This window comes from Typopeltis vanoorti, chromosome 9, assembly GCF_054136105.1.
Source record: "Typopeltis vanoorti isolate ZY-2024b chromosome 9, IOZ_Tvanoo_1.0, whole genome shotgun sequence".
Taxonomy (NCBI): domain Eukaryota; kingdom Metazoa; phylum Arthropoda; class Arachnida; order Uropygi; family Thelyphonidae; genus Typopeltis; species Typopeltis vanoorti.
The window spans coordinates 117,743,058-117,761,246 of NC_143557.1; the positions used below are offsets into that span (position 1 = coordinate 117,743,058).

The following is an 18,189-nucleotide window of genomic DNA, read 5'->3' on the forward strand; positions in this document are numbered from 1 at the left end:
TCTGGATGTTAGTGTGTTCTTCAATAACTAAGTAATCCTATGTGCAATCTTGGACACCTTAGCAATGTGTCCTCTGAACTTCACTCCCTATCCACCAACACCCAAGTCCCTAGCCTCATCAATCTCTTGGATACCATTCCATTAATGTGGTACACAGCTGGTAATCTTTTAATCCCAAACTGCATAACTTTAGGCTTTTCCACATTGAACTGACATCCGTTGCCTTTTGCCCATTTTGCCAGCTTATTTAAATCATCCTGCAAACTCTCATCATCAGCTTGATTTTTTATTGCGCTACCCAACTTTGCATCATCAGCAAACTGAATATCTCTCTTCAAGCCATTTCCTATGTCATTTATATACAAATTAAACAATAATTGCCCAAGGACAGAGCCCTGAGGCACACCCTGCCTCATCCTGGACTCTGCTCCTCCATACATCACCTTCTGGTATATCTCCCTGATCCATTCTCCTATCCATATCACCAGTTTAGTACCATACCCATCTGCTACAATTTGCGCAACAGTATTCCATGGGGTATCCTCTCAAAAGCATTAGCAAAATCCAGAAGTCCACTCTGTAGCCATTTCCTTTGTCCAACTCAGATGTCATTCTATTATAAAATGTTAATAAATTGCTAAGGCAGGATCGACTTTTAACAAAACCATGTTGGCCCCTATAGAGTATCATATCCTGATCCACCCATTCTTGAATTTTGTCTTTAACCAACTTTTCCAATACTTTTACCACCACTCCTGAGATGGTGATTGGTCTGTAATTAACTACCACAGTTTTAGAGCCACCTTTATGCAAAGGAACCACTTTGCCCTCCTTCCACTCTCTAGGGACCATACCAGAGCTCAAACTTAAGTGAAATAACCAAGTAAGAGGCAATGGCATTTCCTTTGCACATTCACATAACACCTGAGCTGATATTCCATCTAAACCTACAGCAGTGTTTGCATTTAAATTCTGCAATATACTAAGTACCTCTGATTCATTAACTTCAATTCTCATATTAGTTATTGCTACAGGTACAGAGATATCCTCACTAGGGTGAGGATATCTCTGTATTACTGAGTGATCACTTTTCAAAAGTAGACTTTTGAAAAGTGATCACTCTAATTTTACTATTACATCTGAATTGGTCACCTCAATACCATCAGCACCCATTAAGGTTATCCTTACAAAGTCATTCTTCCTTTTACTTGCCACATAGCAGAAGAATTCTTTGGGATTACCCCTGATCTCCTTGGTTAAGGTCTTCTCATAATCTCATTTAGCTTTTCTTACTATGCTGCTAACCTTCCTAGCTTGAGCCTTGTACTGCTCATGGTGTACTGATTGCCTTTCTCCTTGTAAATTCTCCATAGCATTTTATTTTTTTGCAGATCAAACCTACTCATCCATCTAATGCCTACCTTGTTTGTCTTCTTGACCATGAGAATATATTCTGATATTGCCCTCCTCAGATACCCACTGATTATATCCCATGCATTGCTAACATCTTTCCTCTGCAATATGTTCTCCATGGGATGGCTGCAAGCTCACTCTGACGCTTGTTATAATTACCTAACCTGTAGTTCCATATATATCCTTCTTAAGAGAGAAATCCACAAATTTTGTGACCTCTCCAATTGCTGAGAGTGATCTCATACGTGATCACTCTCAGCAATTGGAGGTAACGAGGACACCTTACTTATGCATATGTCCTCTGAACCTATGACCAGATCCAACACACTCACACCACTAGTCCCTTCAGCTATATGCTGTTTCAAGTAATTATCTTTTAGGTGTATGAATTCCATTTCCTTTTTGCCACATGATATTTCCTCCTTCCAATTGATATCACCATAATTAAAATCCCCCATAATAATCACTAATCCTGTGCTCATTGCACTAATTTACTGATGCATGAATTCAATATCACCCCCTGGCCTATAGCAGCAACCAACTGTATATTTGGTTGCATTGGTCACTATTTCACACCAGACAGCCTCAAATGAACTATCATTCACATGTCTATCCTCTTGATATACTACTTTCTTTGGCTGCAACTCATCAGCTATCATCAACAGTACCGCATCCTCCATTCTATCTTCTTTATCCTCCCTGAAAATACTGTACCCATCACATTCATTTCCAGTAACCACATCTTCTGCTGACAGCAAAGTTTCACTAATGCCTACAACTTTTGGTGAGATTGCACTTCACTAATGCCAAAAATTCTTCCTTCTTATTTCGAATACTTCTTGCATTAGTATACAAAAATTGCAGATTCCCTTTAGTTCTTGTACTAGCTTTAGAACTGATATACATTCTACTAATTTCAGCAGTCCCATGCTGATTTTTATCCACTCTATTCTTCAAATTATTCCATGAAAAAGGATCAACAAATATACATTCACTGCATAAGTTTTTCCCTCTTACACTCACCAGTTATTTCAGCTTGTTCAGAAAACAGTAACTACTTCAAATGCTTATGACCTTCCATGTTCAGATGCAACCCATCTCTTGCATACAGCTATTTTTGTGCTCAAACACACTCCAGACATCAACAAATTCCAGACTTTTTTTTTTTTTTTTTTTTTTGCGCATTATTGCAATCATATTATTCATTGTCATCGCTCAACTACTTAACTCATGATTGTCAAAATAAGGCAGCATACACACACTATCCTCCCTCTGACACTATTCTTCATGATATCTAACAATGTTCTTAAATCTTTTACTATGCAATTAATACTACCACTCAGGTCACTTGTACCCACCATAACTATCATCTTTTCTGCATCATGCCCTCTCTTTATTGCTAAAGTCACTCTCTCTCTCTCTATTGTTCTGCCAGACAAGCACTCCTCAGGCATACTTCTCTCCTACTCTTAAACATTGAATCAATATATATTATACCACTCATAACTTCATTCAAACCCAAACAAGCATCACTCACGGCCTCATTTTCTACACTATTCAGCATTACTCTCCCAGTTTCATTACTTTCCCTCAACACTCTTTTACAGTCACAGTAAGGGTTGTTTGCCATATTCCATTTATGTAGGAGATAGCCACATCTGCTCTGATTCACCCTGATTCTGTTGATAGTTGTCCATAACCTTCTAGAAAGGATGAAGCTGGGGTGGCAGTTGCAGGTGTGGCTATCTAAAAGAAAAGGCTCTGGTTATGCTCCAAAATGGGCACCTTGACTTCAGCTGGGTTCTAGGGGGATTCATAAGGGTTGAATGGAGAGGCAGTAGGAAATTATTTGTGATTTTCTCCAATTCTTTTAGTGAAATGTGCCTTCTTCATATATTTGTGGGGCTATGTTGGAAAGCACGGGTAGCCATAGCAGAGGGTTGGATTTAAGAGTCCTACTAATCATGCACATGGTTATGTTCATTTAGGAGTCAATAATGTTTGAGTACTTCTTAACCAGACTGGTACACAGTACTCTGCAGCAGAATAAACAAGGGCCAGGCCTGAGATCCTAAGTGCCTCAGCTCTGCATTCCCAGCTAGTTCCACGCAATCTTGAGATGATGTTGTTTCTCAATTTTATTTTATTTTTTACTCTACAAATATGATTTTTATAGGTCAGGTTCACTTTCAGGTATTGCAGATGAGGATAATGCTTGACTGGGCTGCCTTGTTATTAAGATGGAAAGGTATGGACACTGTTTTGGTGGGGTTTGGCTTTAGGTGACACTACTCAAAATATTTCTTGAGGATCTCCAAATCTCTGTTCAGGACAACTTCTAGGGAATCAAAAGAAGGTGAATGGTGGAATATCACCTTGTCATCTGCATACATATATTTGCTTAAAAATATATGTACTTTACATGTATTTGCTTGAAAATATACGTTAAATAATCCAGATATATTGGTAAGCTTTGACATCACCTCACTGTTTAGCAATCCCTTGAATGATAATTTAACACACACGCGCGCACACACACACACACACACAGAGTAATAAATGAAACATCTAGCCTAATCCCTAAGTATTAAAAAACGTTTTTCCTTCTGATATTGTAGATCATTTTTCCTTTACCATCAGTTCTAGATATATGCTGCAATTAACATACTTTGGACAGAAAGATAGATCAGCCACCATCTGCAATCATGACTCACATTTATTGGATATCACTCAAGGATCTTCTGTTTAAAAGAAAAACCACCATGCTTCATCATAGTAAATTTAAAATGAATCTCCAGCTGCACTCCGAAATCATCTGATCTAATCTTCCCTTTTGGTTGTTTCCAACCATGGGTGACCTTTGTAGGCAGTGTCCACAAAGTATTCCTGGCAAGATTTTTACAGGGTAGCTCACCATTGCTCCCCTCTCCCTCAATTTTATCCAGGCTCGGGACTGGCATATGGCTGGGATGTATTCATGACTGTAATCCATGGCTGGTTTGCCTGTTCTGGGGGATGTAAACCTGAGTTTTCCGGATGAAAAAGCCCCCTACCTCTGTATAAGATCGGCTAACTCACCTTTAGTCAAAAGAGACCAGATAAAGGTTCCCCATGTCACTGACGGGAACTCTGAAATCAACCGAATTTAAATAGCAGATGCAAGAAACTTCCCAATATTTTGGGAAACATTAATCCTCATATATCCCAGTTCACAACCCTGACTGCCAACAAATGTCCATGGAGGTTCCCCCACCACATAACACTTAGGGGTTAGGTTAGATGTTTCATTTATTACTGTGTGTGTGTGTTGCAAGTGTTTGTTTGTACTCCCTGAAGATGTCTTAGTGACTGATATGAAATATTGGAAGAATTAAAATAGTTTTTAATCCTTTCTTAGTGATGATGTTAATACTTCATTAAACCTCCAACAGGTTTGATATTACCCTTTTTAGTTAAGGATGTGATACTGTTTTAGTAAAATATCTCATAAAAAGAGCACTTACATCATAGTGCAGCTGCTTAATTGAAGTAAGGAGGAAAGTAGTGGCACATGACCTCTTGTAAAGCAAGCAGTCATACAGGAGTCCACAATGTAGTATACTAAAAAGATATGGGGGTGAGAGAGAAATAAAACTAGAAAGTGGAGATGGGGAAAAAATGGATAGACATAACACACTCCCTTTCTGTATGAAATTCTACTTTAAAGAACTAACAAATTCAGAAGTATAAGATATTGAAGAAGATGAAATAAAAGCTAACATTCTTTCTTGAACTTTGCTTCCCAAAAGAAGCCTATCTTCTTGCCAACTCAGATCCCTCAAGAAGCTACAAAGAGATAATAGTGTAATCATCACTAGAGCAGATAAGGCTAGTGCCAGTGAATACAATTGAAAAATGAATATCAATCTCAGAGACCACTCTATCTATATTTCATTATGTTGTGATCCCACTAAATTTCAGATTAAGACATTAAAATATTTACTCCAAAAAAGTATTGCCTGACCCAGAGGTAAGGTTAAAAGTTTAAACCCTTCAGTTCTAAACCTTACTCCAAAATCCACCACCTCAATTCACCTCTAAAATGTATAGTAGTTGCTACTAATTCCCCTCTGATTAATCAATTAGCAAAATCTCTTTCACCCCCCCCACACCCTTCTGGCTATGCTACATTTTAAATAGATAACGTAAAATGGATTTAACTGACATATGTATTTTTATATATTTTAATCCTTTATCCAAGTGTAAGCAAACAAAGTTTGCTTATCAACCACCCCAATCTAAACAATAATGATGGTCTAAAAATCCCATACATATGGAAGGCATATATTCATCCCACGAATCCTTCCTCTCTAAGAACAGCTATAAACAGGACTGTAGAAAATCCAGGATCCTAAATCTAAAATAACAATTTTAATACTAAAAAATAGGACATCACTGTTAAAGAAAAAATCTATAAGAAAGAATGTTTATTCATGTTGTAATGTATAAATATTATTATTATTTTTTTTTTTTTAAATCAAAAATAACAATTGTAATAATAGAAATAGGACATCACTATTACTGGAAGGAAAACCATCTGTAAGCAAGAATGTTTATTCATGTAATCCTAAATTAAATCTAGCTTGATGTAATTTATTTTTTTTTTCTACTAGAGGTCATGCCAGTGAGTAGCATGTAATCAAATCATTGTTTCTCTAGCTTACGGTTTGAAATGTAACGCAGCTTGTCTTGTATATTTATGTATGCTCCAGATGATGATCTTGATATGAAGATCGAAATGTCGGGATAATAAAAAGAGTTATTTTAACATGGTTGTAGAATCCATAATTTCAAAAATGGAAATGAAGTTTGCACCTGAAGTATTTTCAGGACTATAGGTAAATATGACTTATCCATTACTTCCACCTTAGTATCACCACCTCTGGGGTCTGGCTCCCACTGACGAGACCTCAATAATGGTTGAAACCGGTCTGGGTAATGGCCCTTCCCTTAATGCATAGCGTTATACATCTCTGCAAGGAGATGTGCTTTGCATTATGGGAGATACTAAGACAAGTGATCAGAGCTTAGTCCACCTTTACTGTGAGTTGCCTCAATCCTGAAGATACTTCGGGTGCAAACTTTGTTTGCTTACACTTGGATAAAGGATTAAACTAAATTTATTATAGTATGTATTTTTATTAGCATAAAATTTTCACCCTAGTATCAAGGGCATCTTCAGTATGACTTTCAAATTAAAAAAAAAACAAGAACAGAAACTATTACATTCAATAGTGATGCATGTGAGCTGCATGTACTGTACGTCCACAGATTCAAGACGCTTCGACACTTCTGCACATGTCAAAAGAAGGAGAATCCATTCCGATATTAGGGTAATCAATGCATTTTGTGGGATGAGTGTTTATTATTGTATGTCGGAAAATTAGCTTTCTTTTATGAAAATTCTAGTTCTTAAAGTGGTAACTATTTTGCTTGTACAACAATTGGAAAATTTATGTATAAAGCAGGTGACTTTGCATGTTGCAGGCCAATTCATGCATCCTTTATTTCTTTCTCCCCTTCAGCATGAATTGATTATTCTTGGCACAAAGCCAAAGTTGGTTCTACAAAGTGTGGGCATACAATACATGATGTAGAGCATAATTGTCTAATTATATTAAAATTCTAGTAAAAAATAACTTCAATGTGATTTTAAAAAATATATGTGTGTGTGTGTGTGTGTGTGTGACAAAAGATAACTGGCACTAGGTTTAATAGGTTGTGATAATTTAAATAGTTAAACTATCTAGTTTCAACACATAAGCTAGTGGCTTCTTCTGTATTAGGAATAATAAAAAAATACAATAAGAGGTGAACATGAACTGTTGCATAGCTAAAACTGAACATGTAGCAACTATTACACAAAAGTAAAAATCACAAACATGTGGAGCATGGAAGCTGGCATGGATCAGTCATTGTTCAGTAGGTATGCATGATAGTTGACAGAAAAGTTAGTCTGATGTATGGAAAGAGCTAATAAGTGACTTCCAAATATCACATGAAATCATTCTCTGGTTTCTGTGGAGTGTGCCTTGTAAGTGAATAATTGTCGTAAACTTTGATATTGTAGGCACTGAAGTTGTATTCTATGTAAGGCATTGAGCTCTTGTCTCATTTAGTATTCTTGTGAGTGTGGGAGAAGTGGAAAGCTAAGCCTGAGCTGTCTTCTCTATTGTTATTAACATCTCCAATATGCTCTTTTTGTCTAATTTCCAAACTTTTAGACATTTGCCTTATGTAATCAAGGCCACAAGAACATGGAAAATTGTAAACTCCAGGATGTTTGTGGAAAGAGTTGTGGTCCTAAGGTAATACAGCTTGTATATCACAGTGAACTTGAAACCACTCTTATGCCATTCTTAAGATTTTAGGAGATTGATGATTTTGAGAGAAAATATACCAATATAAGGTTTGGAAACCGAGGCTGTAGCAAATGTCAGGAATTTGTAGTGGAGCAGAAGCAGAGAAAATATTCTTTGTACCATTTTCTTAGAATATCCATTGCTCAACAGTAGTTGGAGAAGATAGTGTAGTTTTACTTTCAGTATTTCTTCATCACCTGTAATAGAGATCGTCCTTTTTTTTCTCCCAGGGTATGTATAATACCTAATTTTTGTGATATATGGTGCAGTGAAGAGAAATGTAGATAATGACCTGTATAAATGGGTTTACAGTATTTATGGTATATGCTAAAAGAGATTCCTGCTTTTTTCAAAATTAAAACATCTAGGAAAAGTAATTTTCCTTCATTTTCAATTTCTAAAGTGAATTTAATTTTATGATGGAAGAAGTTAATAGATTAAAGAAAATCATGTAACTCAACCATACTGCATTTCCAGATTATAAATATGTCATCTACGTATCTCTACCAATGCTGAAAGCAATTTGGAAAGGTGTTTTGTAATTTTGTAAAATGAAACACCAGTGTAGTCCACCACAGTACAATGTAATGGAATATTTCTTTTGTGGACTTTTGCAGCCATAGGAATGAGGAGGATGCCCATGGTAAAACTTGAGTTTCTTCTTGATTTCGTCATCCAGTTAGAAACATTATCTATAAGAGTGTTTAATTTCCTAATCTGAGTTGTAGTAAGATCATTAGCAAGAGGAGGATATGTAGATAACACTAGAGTTAATTTTCTGTAGTATTCATTTATATGAACTGCCAAAACTCCACAAAACAAATACAGACAGCTCTCGGTTTACGCCTCAGTTCCGTTCCTGAAAAAACGGGCGTAAACTGAATAGGTGTAAAACGAACCCAATTTTAATGTGAGGTATGAAGTTATGTTCTGTGCAGTCAAAAAATATGCACATGAAGTATGTGTAATATTATTATATTTAAAGCTTTGATAATACATACAGGGTGTTCGGGATAAATTTGACAGTTTCGTAAGGAAAAAGAAAATCTTCTTTGTATCTATTAAATTTAATGAATTGACAAAAAAACATTACAGGCAGAGTTAATTACAATACTATCAACAAGATTTACTCAAAATAACCACCATTAGCATCGATCACAGCTTCAATTCTGCTTCGGAACCTCGAACAAGCTGATGCTACAGTCTCCCTTTCAAGGGCTGCAAAAACTGTTTTAATTTTATCCATTAACTGGGCTTTTGTATTACTGGAAGTGCGATTGGTGTCTTTTTCAACTGCGCCCCATACAAAATAATCCATGGGGTTAAGGTCTGCGGAGTTTGGAGGCCAAACATTTGGACTGGTGAAGTCGTAGAAATTTTCAGACAACCATTTTTGACTTTTCCCAGAGGTGTGGCAAGGGGCCGAATCCTGCTGCCATACATACGGCCTACCATTGGCTACCCTTGTTATCCAGGGCTTGACTACAGTTAGCAACTCCACGAACAAAGCCCGAATTCCAATGCCAGGGTTCTTCAACACCTGTTCCTGCAGATTTGCGAGGAATTCTGCTGTACGAACGCAATCAGATCGTCTGCTAGGGATCTTTCTTCTTGCTACATCCTCGTAGTCACCATTGCAAGTCTCTAGTTCATGCCTGATTGTTTTTACTGTATTCAGGGAGCATTGGGCAGCAGTCGTAATATCCTTATTTTGATGGCGGGCACGAATCATCATGATACAAGTTATTCTCTTCCATGATTCAGGTGGGTTCCAGCTATCCATCCTTTCTGACATCTTGTATATGAATGAAGAAGGGTCCAAACTTTTAAATGAAGAGAAGTGTGTGTTAATACATGTAACTTACGGAAAAATATAATTAATTATAAATATGTCAAATTTATCCCGAACACCCTGTACATATATATTTGTTAAAATAAAATTATTAATAACGAAAACAAAACAAAATTATATACAAAAAATATGAAACTTCGAAAAGATATTACATATTTCTATGTTGAAGTTCCTGGTTTCAGATCACCTGCATTTTTTTTTTAAAGTATCCAGTGCTAACTGCTTAGATTTTCTTTTTCTTTCTTTAAGGAGTTCAGTGTAAGGTCGAATAGATGCAATTGCACTCCTTTTTACGTTTGCACTCCGTTCCCAATCATGGTCCAATAGTTTTTCCTGAAGTGTCCAAGACTCTTACCATTTCCATAAATGTTATACGGAGGTAATAGGCTTTGAAGATTGATATAATCTCCTGATCCATCAGTTGCAAAAGCGATGTTGTGTTTGGGGGCATGTAAACAACCTTGACATCCAATGGTGTTCTTACTTCAGCAAGGTTTTGAGGATATCCAGGGGCATTATCCAAGAGAAGCAATGCCTTGGCTGGCAAATCATTTTCTTTACAGAAGCAAAGCACAGTAGAACAAAAGTAATTTGTGTACCAATCTATAAAAACATCTTGTGTAACCCAAGCTTTCTTGTTCCATTTCCAATAGACTGGCAGCATGGCTTTTAGACCCTTGAAGGTGCGTGGTGTCTGTGAATGGTACACCAACATTGGTTTAAGCTTCAAAGTTCCGGAGACATTCGCACCCAACAAGTAAGTCTATCTTTTTCAGCTTTAAAACCTGGAGCGGAATGTTTTTCACAGAAATGAAGGTGCATGATGACAATTTTTTCCAGTAGAGCCTAGTCGCATCAACATTAAAAATGAGATCAGGAGGATAACTACCTTGTTCTACACAGTCTTGAAATTCTTTAGGAAAAGCAGCCGCTGCTGCAACATCTCCACTTGCTGCCTTACCACATAATTTGACACTGTGGCACTTACTTCGAGACTTAAATCTCATGAACCAACCTTTGCTTCCTAAAAATGTTTTTTCACCTCCATCTTTCTTTTTAAGATCCTCAAAAATTGTTTTTGCTTTCTCAGTTATAACAGCCTGCGTCAGAGGAATGTTTTTCCAATTCAAGTCATCCACCCATAATGATAATAATTTTTTTTATTTTTAATGAAGTTTATCCCTGCTATAACATACATGTTTTGCATTTATTGCTGCCGTAGATTGTTGTGCAGCCTGTTTTATTCTATCTGCATTTTTCATAATTGTAGTAACAGTCAATGGAGGTAAGTTCATACTTCTACAGACATTAGCACGTGTCTGCCCATCTTCCATTCTTCAAATCACCTCCATCTTCTTTTCAAATGTGATTGATTTCTGCACCTTCTTAACACCAAGTTCTGCTAATTTTTCTGCACTTCTATTATCAGACATGGTATGTAATTACGTACTTTATCAATTTAAATATGTATGTACGTAAAAAAAATTAAATAGAACAATTAAGTAGATTCAACATTAAAACTAGGTTTGATACATATACATCGTAGTGGCTCGGTAAACATTCAAACACTAGAGTGCCTGCTAGCGTCGTTTCTCAGTCAACCACACTACAGTAAGAAAGCACATGCAGGCATTATTGTGAATCGGCGTAAATTGAACCAGCGTAAACCGAGGACTGCCTGTATTCTATTACATCCTGTGGAGGGCTGCATTGATTCTCCATGCTCCAAAATTACAAAACACCTTTCCAAATGGCTTTCAGCAGAGCTTTGTTATTGTACAGGTGATCTCCTTTTCAGTGATATTGTGTCCTTATTCACAGATGTTCCTTTAGATGAAACACTTAACTTTCTCAAGCAAAATTTTCTGCCAGACACTAAAAACCTATTTGATTTTGTCATTCATTCATTCTGACTACTTTGCATGCTAAAATAAACTTGAACAACAAATTGAGGGCATATCAATGGTTAGTTCTCTTTCTCTTGGAACATTTATACAAAGAGTTGAGCCCTTGCTACATCAGCCAAATCTAAATAGAAATGATGGAATTGAACTATTTCCCATAAGAGGGATAATTTTTCTTCACAAAAAATTCAGAATACAAAAACTTAAATTTAATTACACTATATATATATATATATTTTTTTTTTTTTAATTTTGTTAGTTATTTTTACTAGAACTTTAATATAGTTAGACTGTGATGCTCTACATCAAGGTTTCCTAAACTGTGTTCCGTGGAAAGTAAATAAGTGTTCCATGAAAAATTATCAAAATTGATATGAGCCTGGAATGGTTTTAAATGCTGTGACAAGTTCAAACGTGTTTGAAAATCAGGAGCTCCTCACTCTGCGCATGGATTGTGCTATTAAGGCCAGCACGTGCTGGCCTTGATCAGCGGCCCGCGGTTGTCAATGCCTCCGAGCGCGAGTGAAGTACCGCGGTATCTATTCTAGGAAATGTGCAGCCACAAGCAAGGTCAATGCAATGCAGCCTGGCACACCTGTAGCATGCACTGTCGCATTTTTGCAATGCGATACAGCCTGCATCAGCGATAGTGTGCACTTAGCTTTACATTGAATACTAGACTGATGATACTCGACTCTAACCAAGGTGTTCCGTTAAAATTTCAGGATTTGTGAAGTGTTCCGTTGTAGGAAAAATTTGGGAAATGCTGCTCTACATCATGTACATGCAATTTACATGTGTCATTGTTAAATATACTTGTTTCTGTTTAATTTGAAAGTTATACTGAAAATGCCCTTGATACTAGAGCAAAAATTTTATACTAAAAAAAAAAATATGTAAGTTAAATTTGTTTTATGTTGTTTGTTCATTATCATATCTTATATTGCTATATGGCAAGTTATTTAGACTACATTGTACATAAAAAAAGAAAATACCCATTTTAAACTACCCATTCTATTGAACATCTAATAGTAAATAATACATATATATAAAAATATGACTTCTGCATTACTTCAACCTTGGTATCACTTCAGGGTCTGGCTCCCACTGATGAGACTTCAGTAAAAGTTGGAAGCGGTCTGTGTAGTGACCCTTCCCATAATGCAGAGCATTATATATATCTGAAAAGATGTGCTTTGCATTATGGGATACTAAGGCAAGTGATATGAAGTCATTAGCCTCTTTATACGAGTTGCCCTGTCCTGAAGATACTCCAGGCACAAACTTTGTTTGCTTACACTTGGATAAAGGATTAAACCAAGAATATAATTTCTTGCCACCTTTAATTTATGAATTCTGAAAACTTGCACTGGATTTATTTTGCATAACATTATTTGCATAAAGTAAAGAGTTGTGTTTAACATCTCCCATTTATTATTTTTATTTCTAAATAAAAATTTTATTTAATAAAGTTTAATTTCAAACATGAATTTTCAATTCTGATAATGCCACATAATGTGATCCATATAGATCAACATGAATAGCAATAGCATGTGCCCTTGTCTTGAACCTTATTTTATATCAAATATTTTCTTATACCTCTTTCAATTTTAACTGCTGGCTTACATTTTTTTTTTTTTTTTTTTTTTTTTATGTTGCTGTCACCCTGTGAAAGTTTATTTGCAAACCTTTAGTACATTTTGTAGCATGGGTGGGTTAAGAATTATTTTTCTATTTTTATCAGTTTTATATATATATATTGGTGTACATATTTACTCGGTAGATAATGTTATGAAAAAATTAGTTTGAATGACTATAATACCGAGAATAAAAAGAATGAAATTTAATGCTGAGATACTACTAGTTTCGTTGAACAAAATTCAACTTCTTCAGGTATCAAAGACAAAGAATTATGTAAAATAACAGAGACATAATAAAATTACATCAACAGAACTAATATAAAAGACCGAAGTACAGTTTAAAACAGGAATGTTTACTGGGATTCCAATTAAAGTTGACTACATGCGAGAGTTGTCATGAAAGCGCCAGTATTGGACAGTGGCAATGTGTGTATCAGAAAGATTGTAGCTATGGCTGTTGTTTATATGGGATGAATCAAGGGATATTTCTTTAGATTCGACTATCTTCCTTTTGAGCTCATCATAAAACACCTATGAATATTAGAAGTTTGCGTCCAGTCTACGAGTTGTTGAAGGCCTTCATCTGAGTTAATAGAGAAGAGAACGTGGCTTGAGAGAGCACTGGCCCTGGTCCTATTGTAGGATATGTCTCTTCCATGTTCCTCAATATGTAAAAGGATGGATTTAGCCATCTGACCGTAATATGGTTTGCCACATTCACATAAGATCTTGTAGACTGCTGGATACTGGAGAGGGAGATGTTTTATTTTAGATCTACTTAGTATTGAGTGAAGTTTTTGAAACATAGTGAAACAAGTTCTAATGTTGAATTTCCTAAGAATTTTTGCCAGTTTTGGGGAGAGAGAGCTGATGTATGGTAAAGATATGAATGTTCTTGGGGAAGAAGAATCTTCAGTGGTAGGAGAATGACGGTGAGAGATAAATTTATCAATTTTCTTAAGAGAGAAACCATTGTTGACAAAAGTCCTTTTTTAGTAAATTAAGCTCATTTTCAATCTCTGTTTCATCTGTTAGTAAAGATCTGGTGCGATGTGCCAGGGTTGAAATAATTCCAAATTTCTGCGGAGGGTAGTGATGGGAAGAAGCGTGAAGGTATCTGTGTGTGTGTGTTGATTTTCTAAAAATAGAGACTTTGATGTTATCAGTGCATCTTTTGAGTTTTAAGTCCAAAAAGCTCTCTCCGATTCTTGCTGATATTCTTTCGAGACTTTGAAGAAAAGACGATTAATTTCTCTACTCTGAAACCCAAAATCTGGTACCATTATATAGATGATGTATTCCTCATTTGGGAACACGGTTTAAATAACCTCAATATTTTTCTAGACCATCTCAACAAGTTTCATGAGAATATTAATTTCACCTACGAACTGGAATCCAACAACTGTCTTTCCTTTTTGGACTTAAATCTTACAAGATGCACTGATAACATCAAAGTCTCTATTTTTAGAAAATCAACACACACACACACAGACAGATATCTTCATGCTTCTTCCCATCACTACACTCTGCAGAAATTTGGAATTATTTCAATCCTGGCACATCGTGACAGATCTTTACTAACAGATGAAACAGAGATTGAAAATGAGCTTAATTTACTAAAAAAGGACTTTTGTCAACAATGGTTTCTCTCTTAAGAAAATTGATAAATTTATCTCTCACCATCGTTCTCCTACCATTGAAGATTCTTCTTCCCCAAGAGTTCTACTCCTGTTATCCAGAATTTGATCTTCTGACTGCCTTTTAAATTATGCAATACTGCAGCCACTGTAAAATTTTTATACATTTTTGTAAAATAACAATGTATAACATTTTTATACATTGATATTTGCTCATTTCTGGTTGAATATCTTATTCCAGCTGCCTTTCTGCATTTCAGGTGTTGGTTGGCTTTTTCTACCTCAAATATTGATATGTATGCCTGATTGCATTTTCTCAAATACTTTTCACTACCCATTTTGTTATTTGTTTTCATTTAACAATCTTGCAAAATAATTATTCCAAACATTTTCTTTTTATGTCACCTTTATCGGCTCTGATCCATTTTACAGTATCTTTCCTCTTTTTCTAAGCTTTTCAATAGCCTCCAGAACCTGATATTTATGCTCCATATTCTTAGCAGGATATCTGCTGTCTTTCTTGGTAGAAACTTTTGTCATGATTTCTTCCCTTCCAGGACTGTCTCTTTTTGAATCTCCCATGAAGTTCAGATTTTTGTATACTTTTGGATAACTTCACTTCATTCCTCTCAGGATGAATTAATTATTCATAAGTATTGTTTACTTTTGACTTGCAGATAAGCTTAGGTGTTATCAGTTGTTCATTTTGCAGCTAGTTCACAAAAAGGAATAAAATAAGATGCTTATTTATTTAGTTACTCTAGTTTGCTGGTTTTATATCCAGCATCTTCAAAGCACAATTAGTTTGTCATGTGAGAATAATTTTAAAGTTATAACAGGCATATACTAAGTACTAACATCCTTATTTGGCATCATTTATTGTTGGATAAAAAAGTTCATAATTATTCCATTGATCTTAAATTGGCTGTCTCCCAGCTTTTTGATAAATTAATACAACTGTACTTGTTGAAGTTTGGGGAATGTTTCATAACTGTTGTTGATTATTAAGATAGTCTATCGAACTTATGACTTCTGTAAAGCACTTTTTTTTTTTTCCATTTAATTCTGTGAGCAGGGGTGTCTAAACCATGATCTACCATTCCAACTTTGCCATAACGATAGTCCTAAATGTATTTATGGTCTTTATTCAATGTTAACAACAGATTTTCCTGTCTGTAGCAAGTTCTTCCACTTGGTTACAAAGTATCCAGGTTATCAGATCTTCCTGTTTGTCTATAGTAAGCTATTTCACAGTCTAACAAACTCCGCTCATAGAGGATGGGGTTTTTTCAATGTGAATGAATGCAGATTGCTAGTTTGTTATTATGGTTTGTATGTGCTGTAGAGATTATATTATATTACTAATTTAGAAACAGCTATTTCATTGAAATTATTTTTAATAATTAGTGGTATTATTTTTGCTGTTATGGTACTATTTGAATTTCAGACAGGAATTTATATTCTCAGAATTCCTCCCTCCTTCCCCCAAATGCAAAAGTTTTCTAGATCTGATAATTATCTAGTTCTGATTTTCTAGTTCAATACTATAAGGCTGATCGCAGCTAGCACAGTCGATGTTACTGACTGTTATACCATGCCATGCGACATCCAAAAGTCTGATTCTTCTTTTTGTTATCAAGGGTTAGGCATTTGCCTGTTCTGATTTCACTGGGCTTTCCATTTTTCAGCTGGTCTTCCTCCTCCTCTCTCTCTCTCTTTCTCACCTCCTCCCTTCTCCTTTGGTCTATATTTATCCACATTTTTTTGGTAGTCAATATCTTTCCATTTTTCTCTATATTCCATGATGTTTTCATTTACATTGTAAATACCCAGTTGCTTCCAATGTCTTTATTTTTTATGTGGTCTAATTTTGTGCATCCTTTAATTGTTTTTAAAAATCTCATTTCTGCTGCCTGCATTTTACTTTGAGCTTTATTTTTTTAACAGTCCATATTTCTGAGCCATATAGTGGGAGTGGCTGTTATCTTGTAAAATTTTAGTTCAGTTTCTTGTCTTGTTTTTTCTTATTATTATTCAGTGTCCTTTAAATTGTTTTTAAACTGAAATTTCTTTATTTTTTCATCTATATATTTGTCTTTTAGATATGTTATTATGTAATCTAAATAATTAAACTGTGTTACCTGTTCTATTATTTCTATGACTTTTTGATCTAATATGATCCCAACCTTAAATACCATGACTTGTTTTCTTTTTTTTTGGAAATTTTTAAACTGCAATATTAGCTTATTTTGTTTAATTCATCTGATTTATGTTGAAAGTTTATTTTTCACTTGGTTAGACTATAATAAATTTAATTTAATCCTTTATTCAAGTGTGAGCAAACAAAGTTTGCACCTGAAAATATTTTCAGAACTGGGGTAAGGCAGTACAACACCAGGCAACTCGTAGCAAAGGTGGACCAAGCTAACATCACTCCTATCTCAGTATCTCCCATAATGCAAAACACATCTTGTGGATATGTATAATGTTATGCATTAAGTGAAGGGCCACTACCCAGACTAGTTTTCACCTTTATTGATGTCTCTTCAGTGGGAGCCAGGCGCACACTGTTTGGCAGCTCCTATAGGTAAAGATGACCTCGCCATTGCTTCTGCCTGGTATCTCCACTTCTGGGCCTGGCTCCCACTGAAGAGACATCAATAAAGGTCGAAACTAGTCTAGGTAGTGGCCCTTCACTTAATGCATAACATTATACATATCTGCAAGGAGATGTGTTTTGCATTATGGGAGATACTGAGATAGGAGTGATGTTAGCTTGGTCCACTTTTGCTACGAGTTGCCCAGTGTTGTTACTGCCTTACCCCAGTCCTGAAGATATTTTCAGGTGCAAACTTTGTTTGCTCACACTTGGATAAAGGATTAAACTAAATTTATTATGCATCTGATGTATCAACTGATTTTTGAAGGTTGCCTTCATTGATAACAGTTCTTCTGGCTAATTGGATACCTTGTTTTGTTGTTTTTTCATATTTTAATAAATTTCAGTCTCTTCTGTTAATTTATTACCTAATGGTAGCTTTATTTTAATGTCTTTGTATAACTTGTACTAAATGTAAGCTTTCTCATAATCTATAAAGGCCAAATGAGTCTCCAAATTAAATTCTTTTTTTTTTCCCGAATAATTTGTTTTAAAATATAAATATTGCCTATACGTGATCTTCCATGTCTTAATCTCCCTACCGGCCGATGTGGATGAAATAGTGACACCAAATTACACTTCTTATCCATGTTATTCAATGGGTGTTAGAGCTTTGTATCCAGATTTAGCTGAGCGTCTATAGACGTCGTGGCTAGTTGGAGGGTTAAACCATTTTGTTCTTC

The 18,189-nt window shown here is 35.5% G+C and overlaps 1 protein-coding gene across 3 annotated transcripts in view; it reads left to right on the forward strand.

Annotated features, from left to right (window-relative positions):
- Nucleotides 1-18,189, forward strand: part of LOC150103458 (katanin p80 WD40 repeat-containing subunit B1-like) — a 370,687-nt gene that overhangs the window by 244,261 nt on the left and 108,237 nt on the right. The window lies entirely within an intron of this gene.